The sequence below is a fragment of the Mastomys coucha genome, unplaced genomic scaffold, assembly GCF_008632895.1.
Source record: "Mastomys coucha isolate ucsf_1 unplaced genomic scaffold, UCSF_Mcou_1 pScaffold11, whole genome shotgun sequence".
Classification (NCBI taxonomy): domain Eukaryota; kingdom Metazoa; phylum Chordata; class Mammalia; order Rodentia; family Muridae; genus Mastomys; species Mastomys coucha.
This window is the reverse complement of record NW_022196893.1, coordinates 27,024,496-27,034,650: the sequence shown is the minus strand read 5'-3', so window position 1 is coordinate 27,034,650 and position 10,155 is coordinate 27,024,496. Positions and strand designations below refer to the sequence as shown.

At 43.4% G+C, this 10,155-nt stretch overlaps 1 long non-coding RNA gene across 1 annotated transcript in view; it reads left to right on the top strand.

Annotated features, from left to right (window-relative positions):
* The window catches only part of LOC116081890, an 11,765-nt gene extending 2,585 nt beyond the window's left edge, over positions 1-9,180 (top strand). The window contains exons 2-3 of the long non-coding RNA XR_004115073.1: positions 2-228; positions 8,926-9,180. This is a non-coding gene — a long non-coding RNA (uncharacterized LOC116081890). The remainder of the gene's footprint in view (position 1; positions 229-8,925) is intronic.
* Positions 9,181-10,155: the final 975 nt, after the last annotated feature.

The following is a 10,155-nucleotide window of genomic DNA, read 5'->3' as shown; positions in this document are numbered from 1 at the left end:
GGCTTAATTACATCCCTTTGTTACGTTCTGGAAATGAGAACTTCATTTGCAGTGGCCTCAGCATTTTGTAAAACGAGATCCTTTGAACCCGAATGCTACATCCTCACTTTCAACTCTGTGCGTGTCTTGCTTCTACACACGTACCTCCACACGCTTCTGTACGGAGAACACCTTGTACTTCATCCACCTTCGAGGATTCAGAAGCGTTTCCTTCCTCAGAGTGAAGTAGTGAGTCCTGCTTTGTTTGTTTTGGGTTTTTGAGACAGGCTTTTGCTATGCCTCCAAGTTTATCTGGCTTAAGGCCACTGTGGCAAGTAGGTTGCTTATGCAGGCCCTAGGTCTTTCCTGACTGCCCTGTGGCAAATCACTCACTCACTTGAGACCTCAGTTTCTTCCATCTTGGGATGAAGATAATTCTAAGTGCACCCAGTAGGCTTAAAAACAAAGCACATGCAGTTGGGAGGGTGCGATGGTTTGAATATGCTCGGCCCAGGGAGTGGCACTATTAGGAGGTGTGGCCTTGTTGGAGTAGGTGTGGCCCCTGAGGAAGTGCGTCACTGTTGGGGCAGGGCTTTGAGATCTTTCTAGCTGCCTGGAAGGTAGTCCTTTCCTGGCTGCCTGTGGATTAGATGCAGAACTCTCAGCTCCTCCAGCACCATGTCTGCCTGTACGCTGCCATGCTTCCTGCCATGGTGATGCTGGGCTTCTCTGAAACTGCAAGCCAGCCCCAGTTAAATGTTTTCCTTTATAAGAGTTGCCTTGGTCATGGTGTCTGTTCACAGCAGTAAAACCCTAAGACAGAGGGGAAGTAGATGTGAGGTGGGGAGGAACCGGAAGGGAGGGAATTGGGATATTCTTGATCAAAACATATTATACGCATGTATGAAGTCCTCACACAATATGAAAAATGTAATGAAGGTAATTTCTGATATCATGTACTACATAGATTCGTGAGTAAGTGAATTTAGAGCTTAGCCCAGTGCATGCCACATGGTAAGTGTGGCACAGCTGCTTTGGTCATCATCACCATCATTACCACCACCATCATCATCACCACCATCACCACTATCCCCATCACCACCACAATAACAATAACAATAGTTTCTGTTAATAAGTTGAGTTGTATATAATGTTACTTTCCAGTTATTTTTAGACAGTACAAAGGTTCACACACATGCCCACAAGAGCGGCCATGTTTCATACTATGAATGTAGAAAATTCACCACCATTACACCAGCATCAGAGATAATGGCTCATTTATCACACTATGGCTATGTAGCAGGCAGAGCTCAGTGTTTTCCAGTTGATAGACCTTTGCTGAGTGAGTGCCTTCGATATGGAGGATCCGACAGTACAGTACTTAGTTACTGTACAGAAGTTCAGAAACTTCTGAAGAGCCATTTGACCCCAAAGTCGATGTTGGGTCTGCTCCATTTTGCTTTTCTCTTGGCAGAACAATAAAAGTCTGAAGACTCGCTAGTACAGCTTCAGTTGGGATATGTTGACTATATTACAGAATAATGTTGAAAATGGGTTGTAGTGTATTATCTTAAAATAACGATAGCATAAAATCCCAAATCCTGACTCCCAAAGGAATGTAGTGGAAAAGAGAGAAGGGCCTTCTTTTAAGTCGGAAGCTTCCATGACAGAATAATGGGGGTCTCAAGAGAGGGTCCATGGTTGTGAGCATTGGCTACTCCTTCAGGAGAGCTGGGCTTGATTCCCAGCCCCTACCCTACCTGGTGGCTCACAACCATCTAGTAATTCAACTTCTAGGGGATTGAAACCTCTCTTCTGACCCCAAGAGCATCAGGCACTTGTATGATACATTACATGTGTGCTAAACACCCATATACATAAAATAATCTACTTTTTAATAAGTAATAATGAAATCAGAAATTCTATCACTGTTTACTAACTACAATTTAATAATGGATTGAACCAGGTATCAATATTGGAAAACATTTTATTAGAGATCTGGGTATTCACCCAGTCTCTAAGTAATGCACTGGCTGTGTTTCCTTATGAAGTAAAAAGCCATTTTTTTTCACAATGGTTCAAGGTTAGTGTGTCTAATAATGAGAGCAGCCAAGCTCATGCAATGCTTCAAGGGCCGCACAGCATTGTCTGTGCATACTTTAAATGCTTTGTGTCATACCATGGGAAAACACCCAGACAAATCTGAAAAATAAAAATGGAAGTCTTCATGATCATTGGCCTGGGCTCTTCAAAGCAGACAAGGTCAAGAAAAGTCCAGGAGATCAGAGTCTTAACTGGATTGGCTTCTGGGTTAGGAATCAAGTGGAAGTTTATAATTTCATTATGTGGTTGCAAAGGAGAGAATGCTGTTCTTCAGGTGTACGTGCCAAATGCTTAGGGATGGCATGTCACTGTGGCCTGGTGTCTGTAACTTAACCTCAAGTACTATAGTTCAGTGTGCATTACTGGGGACATGGACCGAGAGAGAGAAAAGGGACAGATTGACATTAAGCAAGAATGAATAGTCTAGGCAAGGTCAATAGTCATTCTTGCACTGTTCCTTCAGCTTTGAACATTTAAAAATTTGAGGTGGGGGAAAAAGCCCAGCACAACAGATCATGGCAGACTAAAGCTTGACAAGTGGCTGCCTCCATAAGCAATGCTAAGCAAGGTGGAAGTTCTCCCTTGATCTCCAGGCAGACTGTTTACTGTAGTTTCCGTTATCGCAGGTCCTTGCAGGCACTGACAAATAGAGTTTGTCATTCTAATGTCTCTGAATTCCAGCTTCTGAGAAAGTAAATCTAGTTGAACTAACTCTGGTTCAAGTTCAAGCTGGCGCTGGGCTGGCGCTGGGCTGGCGCTGGGCTGGTCACCAGTGACGGAGGGGCTGACACCGTTCTAGTCACACAGACACACTGTGGACCCAGTTTCTAGAGAGGGAAGGGGTTGACCATCTGTTGGCTGGGTCCCTTCAAAGGGTCTACTGCAGAGGGTGACTTTTGAGCTATGTTGACATGAGTTAGTTGGTAGGTTGCCACCCATCCACTGAGACATTGTTCTCCAAAGCGGAGCTCCCCACAAAATGCGCGTCACCCACCCAGATATAGACATTCCTGTCTGTAAATGAAACATCGATTTACTATTTTATGTTATAAAACATGCACACTGGTATGACTTAATATGTATGAAATACCACCAAGTCAGAGTTCACAGAGTCCCTTGTCTGACTCCAGTGTTTTTATGAACCCTAGTTTGCAATCCTTCAGCAGTTTCTATTTATTGCAGGGACTTGTTTGTTCCCATCCACACATTTATTAACACCTACAGGAGCCTTTAATTTGGTTTCATAAAGCAAAATGAAAAAAAGCAATTAAAATCTTTATGCTAACTTACTTTGGAATGAATCATATGTAGTTTACCCTTCTGAGAGATTAGGCTTGCCAGCACATGAGTCTTTCCTTCACATTAACGGACATTTGAGCTTGCTCTCCTTTGAACTGGCTACTGTTCTTTGCTCTCCCATGGAATACTGATCTTTCTCCCTGGGTTTCTCTGTATAACAGAGTTCTAGCGGTCCTAGACTGGGATTTGTAGACCAAGCTGGACTCGAACTCACAGAGATCTGCCTGTCTCTGCCTCCCATTGCTGGGACCAAAGGTGTGCGCCACCACACTCAGCCCTAGAATACTAATCTTTAAATGGTTTTTTTTCTTCCATTTTCCTCATCAAGTCTTTTCATTAGATACCTGTTTCCTAAAACTGGAATGTGTAAATACATACATGTCATCTGAAGTAACACAGTATAGAGTTATAGATCATATATCATAAATGTTTCACTAAAATTTCTAAGAAGAGGACTAAAATATAAATAGATATTCTAGTAGCTTCATTAACCACAGGGCTTACATTAGGATTCTCCAGAGTCAAGAACAGATAGGGCACATTACACTATGATAGGCAGGATAGCATACACAACATATAATACAATCTAATATAGTATAAATACATTTGTATAGCAGAGAGAGAGACAGAGAAGAAAGGTTTTTAAGGATCATGACTGTGGACCTCTGCAATCCACATCTGCAGATTGGCTGGAAGGCTGGAGACCCGGGAAGTCCTCAGTCCCAGGGCAGTTCCCTGGAAGAATGTCCTCTTCCCCAGGGAAAGGCTAGTCTCTTTATCAGTCCCTCAGCTGAGTAGCTGAGGCCCATTGGCACTTTAGAAGGCTCTCTTGTTATCTAAAGCCTAGTGACTTTACTATTACTTAGACATTATCTTCATGGTACCATCCAGCTGCATCTGGCTGCTGTGGCTCAACCGAGTCGGCCTCTGAAACTGACCACAGATTATTCTCTTAGATTGCTACAGATTTGACAAATAATCATGTTTACTAAGGTATCAACAGGCATTCTCTCCACCTGCCCAGGCTTCCTTCTGGGTTGGTCTTCTCGTTGTACCCTTTCGCTGTGGGTGAAGCCCCTTTATGCATGTGTGCAAGCATTATGCTTGAAAACAACCTTATTTCAACTATGCATTTTGCATCATTTAGCTGGTTATGAAACTCTGGCTTCGGTGATGTTGTTCCCATCAACCATTGCAGAAATCCCTCTGTTATGCTCTTACACTGAGGGCTGCTGTGAGGGCAAGTCTGACACTGGTTTGGTTCTGTTCTGAGGACACTGACCTGCCTCCTTTTCTGGCTGCCTTGGGGCTTTTTATTTTGCCTTAATTTACCCATAAAGAATTTAGCTTACTGGGCTGGTTAAATGACCAGTGTCAAAGTATGTGTGTCGTCATACCTAAAGTCTTGAGTTTGACCCCTGGGTCTAACACACTGGAGGGAGAGAACTGACCCCAGCAAATTGTCCTTTGACCTCCACACATATATCTTTCCCTGCCCTGCTTTACCACATATATACAAAATACATAATTTTAAGGAATTTATAGTTGTTTTTATATTTCATGTGAGTTCTGGTGTATGAGCCCTTTAAATGTGGAGTGTTACATACCATTTTCCTTTATCATTTATTTTCAGATATTTTCTGCTCCATTCTGCACTTCTCAGCCAGCTTTCTTCCTGAAGCTTCTGTCGCATAACTTAACATTTTTACGGCTTCTCTTCATGTCTTTAAAGCTTGACTTCTCTATTCTTTTGGCTATTTTCCCAAAGAATGTTTAGTCAGATTTCGGGTCTTCTGCTCTGCCTTTTAAGTCTGTCTACTCTATTTTGTTAACCTTTATTTCACCAACGATCGTTTTTTTATATCTAGTGTCTTTGGCTAGTTTCCCTGTTTACCTCTTGGAGAAGTTTTCTTTGTGTTTAAATTTATTTTCTATCCTATCTACAGATTCTGTTTCCCCTTCTGTGATGAGATAGCTTTCTGTCCTAGTGTCTGTGATTCTCAGATATATTTCTTCTAGACACACTTGTCCATGATAGTGCACCACATGTTTGGTCACTGAACTGTCATGGAGGGACAGATGCAAAGCTTAGGGAAGCACTGGGTCCCATCAGTGAATGTCAGGAGGACCTGAGTGTGAGTCTAAAGCCTCTGGTACTGCAGTTGCTCTCATTCATCTTGCTCTCACATCACACACACACATGCGCACACACACACACACACACACACACACTCTCTTCTCACACACACATACTCTCTCTCACACACACACTCTCACACACACACAGACACACACACACACACACACACACTCTCTCACACACACATACTCTCTCTCACACACACACTCTCACACACACACAGACACACACATACACACACACACACTCAGGAACATGATGTATGCACACACACAGGGGGATCTCACATATTCAGCGAGCCTGTTCATCTGTCTCTGATTTGATTATCTGACCTGCCACAGACCCCAGGGTGGGGATGGGGAGAAGGGTCACCAGGCCCCATGTATTATTCTTAACCATTCATCACCCATCCCAACTAGGAGCTACTATGAACCTGACTTGCTGCATCCTCTGGCAAGCAAGAGATGGCTTCTGCTGCCTGCCTCTCCCACCAAGGTCCTCAGACAGCCCTAACAATGTGTGAAATTCAGAAACACACACACACACACACACAAAACAAAACAAATCTAAACCCAAACAAACAAACAAACAGAAAAACAAAAACAAAAACAAACCTCAAAATAGAAAATGTGTCTTGTAGAATATCTCTGTCTCTGTTCTCTGGCCCTTTCTTTGTGCTGACCTGCCATCTAAACTGGGGCTCGTCCATGTCTTCTTCCAGATCTTTCTCACTGTCCTGGTGCCATAGTTGCTTTCTTATTTGCATGACACATCCACAGTTGGGGCTAGGGAAGGAAGTCAGTGTTGTTGCTGTTGTTATTGTTGTTATTATTGTTGTTGTTGTTGTTGTTGTTATTATTATTATTATTATTATTATTATTATTATTATTTCTTGCTTCACTGGCAACCAATCTACAATCTGCATAAGGGCCAGAGAGTGCTGGCACGCTGGGCATGCTCAGATTGTCCCACACTGCACTGGCCCCTCCTTCTGCTCTCTCTCTTGTGCTATGGGGCCCTGCCCCATCCGGGGACTTATTTCAAGTTGGTCTTTGTAAGGCTGGGTACTTTTCCCTTGGGGAGAATTATCAGTCCTGTGGCCACAGGAGCTCAGGTTTGTTTGAATTCTTGATTTGTCTTTTGAAGTGAGCCTCCTGTAGTTTGGACAAACCTCACATGTGATGCATGGCTAAGGCTGGCCTTGAACTGTTGACCGTTCTGCCTCTTCCTTCCAAGAGCTGACCTCTTATGGGCATGTGCTACCACACTGGGTTTAAAATCTGTTTTTCAGTTGACATCATCTATTAAATTGTATCTGCATCCCTCTAATTCAAGGGTTCAAGGGCTTACATCCTGGAATCTAGGTAAGCTGCCAGCTTTCTAAAGTTGTGGATGAGAGTCATGAGTCTATTGAGAGGTGCTGTAAGAATCTGCATTCTTGGGGAGATCAGACTTAAAGACGGTAGCTCTTTTTGTTTGTATGTGCTCTGTATCAGCTTGAGAAGGCATGGCTCTTCTCCAAAGAGGAAAACTCAAATTCCTCCTGTAGGAACAACATAGCTGTGAGCTCAAGGGAACTGAGAGCTGAGCGGTGCCGAGCGGTGCCGAGCGGTGCGCAGCTGTGCGGAGCGCTGTAGGCCCACTGGTAAAGAATATGCATCAGGGCACAGGTTTCATGCCTTCTGAACCTTAGCTCAGCTATAATTATTTTGCTTTTGATAAGTCCTTAAGCCTCAGTTTCTTCACTTGTTAATAGTAATAGTGCCATTTATATACTAGAAGGTTGTTTTGAAAACAAAAGGTTATTTAAAAGTCAAAAACAACTACCTAGCACAGGGCCCAGCATTACGAATAAAATTGCTATAAGTTTTATTTTTGTGGACTCTTCAAGGTTTCTGAGCCATAGGGATCTGGGCATGCTAATGCCTGAGTTTGTGGCTCTCACGTGGTACAGCCCATGCTGGCGCACCTGAGGGTTGCCACAAAGGTTATGGGCAGCTGAAATACGAAGTCAGATCCAGAGAATTCATCCTTATCCTCTTGCTAGTGAGTCTACATTTAACTCTCTCTGCTTTAGGACATGCTATCAGATCTATTAGAGGACAGAAAGATATTAATAGTATTTATATACTTAATGATGTATACATCAGCATTTGAGTTTAGGCAGGCTAGCATTAATTCCTCAGTATCCGTCTCTCTCTCCTGTCTGACAAGCCGTGAAATACTTTAATCAAATGCTTCCCTGAGATGTCGTGATTTCACAGCTTGGAACGGCACTTGCTGAGCCACTGCTGCTCAGAGCTCTACTGTGTCTTCAGGAGAACTCAAAGCTCTGCAGCTCTGATGGTGTCACTAGCAACTTTATTCTAGCCCATAAACATGCGTTTGCATGATCTCAGAGGGTTTCAAATCAGTTGTTCATTACATCGCTCTTAGAGCGACTGTGAAAGACTGGAGGCCTGAGCTGCATTTGTTACCATGGAGGAATAATTAACACATCTGTGTTCCAATACCTTTGCCTTGTTAAAAGGACCCAGTTTGCGCCAGGTTTTCAGAACCTCTAATTCTTGACCTTGGGATGCTAAATTGGAGGATTCTGAGTTTGAGGCCAGCTGAGCAAGTAAGTTTCAGTCTGGTTTGTGTTCTATAGAGAGTGTATCTCACTCCCAACAAAACAAACAAAACCCCATTACCTTCACCCAGAGCTAACGCCAGCTGTGCCCATCTTAGGTAAATGTGTTCTCTTCAATCAGTTTTATTCTAGTGCTCTGTAATGCTCACAGTACTTTATTATGCATCGACTACAAAGCAGTTATTTCCCCCGATAAGTTTGGGGTTCAAACACAATTCATCTTATAGTTTAGTATCCGTGGCATTGCTTTTTCCTTTATGATGCTAATGTAAGATAGGACCTTATCGTGTTATGACAAAGATTAACTGAGATTATGTAACTGAGGTCCAGGGGACCTGCCGCATTGGCAGGGCCCGATGGGTTATTGTCATTAGTAGTTGTCACTGTCATGGATGGTGTGTACATTACAGGTGCCATGCAGGTAAGAAAAGAGTAAATAGGCTTGGAACTTTCTCAGTACCTTCCCTGGGTGTGGACTGCGACTTGTTCTCCAAGGTGTGTGATGTCTCCCTGGTACCCACATCCACGCTGTATCCCTGATATGGCTGCCAGCTGTGTCTGTCTGCCTGAGTCCAGTTAGGAAACCACAAACCCTGAATGACCTTTCTACTTCTCTGGCTGCAGCTGAGCACGCACTTTTCCTAAGTCACGGAGGCTGCTGCAGGAGGTGTGGCCTCCTCACCAACCCAAGACTAGAACCTGAGGCATAGCTAGTTCTCATAATTCTCTTGGCCCCTCTCGATGACACACAAACTGCTCTTTCTCTTCCCAGACTCCTTTCTGAAAAATGGCAGTAGACATCAATGACTTCAGAAGTCACTCATCTTAAAGCTTCAACCTACAGGAAAGGATCAAGAGAGCCTCGCAAGCCTGCTTGGTGACAGCAGCAGCAAGCAGAGTCATGATTTCACCAAGACTGCAGTTTCCAGAGAAGGGGAAATACTGACGTCACCCGATCCCTCTTCCCACTTGTGTCTTAAGATGGAAAAAAAAAAACCCAACAGACTAATTAAAGGAATAACACCAAGTTGGGATTCCCCCTGTAATGGTTGTCTTCCTCATCCTACAGGTTTAAGGGCCAGTCTGACAGTGACCCATATTCCAATGTGACTCAACGCAAATGTAAACTTAATTATTAGGTCACGTTAGGAGAACCTGGCAATGTGATTTATTGTCATGCTAAAGAAAGCACTAACTCAGGGTCCATAGACTGAAGGGTATTTTAAAGCAATTTTACTCAAGTTTGGAGAACATTCTGCTAACAGACTGGATTTGAGTTTGACAAGCACAGCAAGCAGGCAGATGCATGTCACATGGCATCTATGGCGTATGAAAGTTGATTTTTCATGACCAGTAAGATATAAATATAGCAACGTTCCTCATTTGAAAGTGTCATTTATATCAAATGGAAGTGTTGTGTATTAGGGAGAGGGGTTGCTCTGCCTTTAAATAGTCCTGCCTTGGAATCCCCATCTTGTAGTGGTTGAGCCAGTGAGAGAGGGTGACGAGTTCTCTATCTGCCTGTAAACTTAAGACTAGCGGTCTGTGCAGCTCTTATATTTGATTGTCTTGAGAGCACACTGGACTCATTATATATCTCTCAGACTTGGTTCTCTTTCTGACTCTCTGCCTTTATGTAGACAGTGTTATTGCCTGGTTAAAAGAAACATAAACCCAGCAATCATCCTCGACTTTCCCTCACACCTATATCCAGTTGATCTCACTTCTCATCAGCTGGGCCTTACTGCATGTCCTCTGTACCCTTGACTATCATCGCATGATCTCACTTCTCATCAGCTGGGCCTTACTGCATGTCCTCTGTACCCTTGACTATCACATGATCACACCATTGGAAATGTCCGGATCAGCATAGCAGTCTTGTGCTTTAAATTGAATCCGTGTTATAAGGCATGTTGGCACAGAAAGAAGGAAAAACGGACAGACATCTAGAACTGGAGGCATGCCTTGTAGGAGGCACATGAGGGCACACAGGGTTGACTGG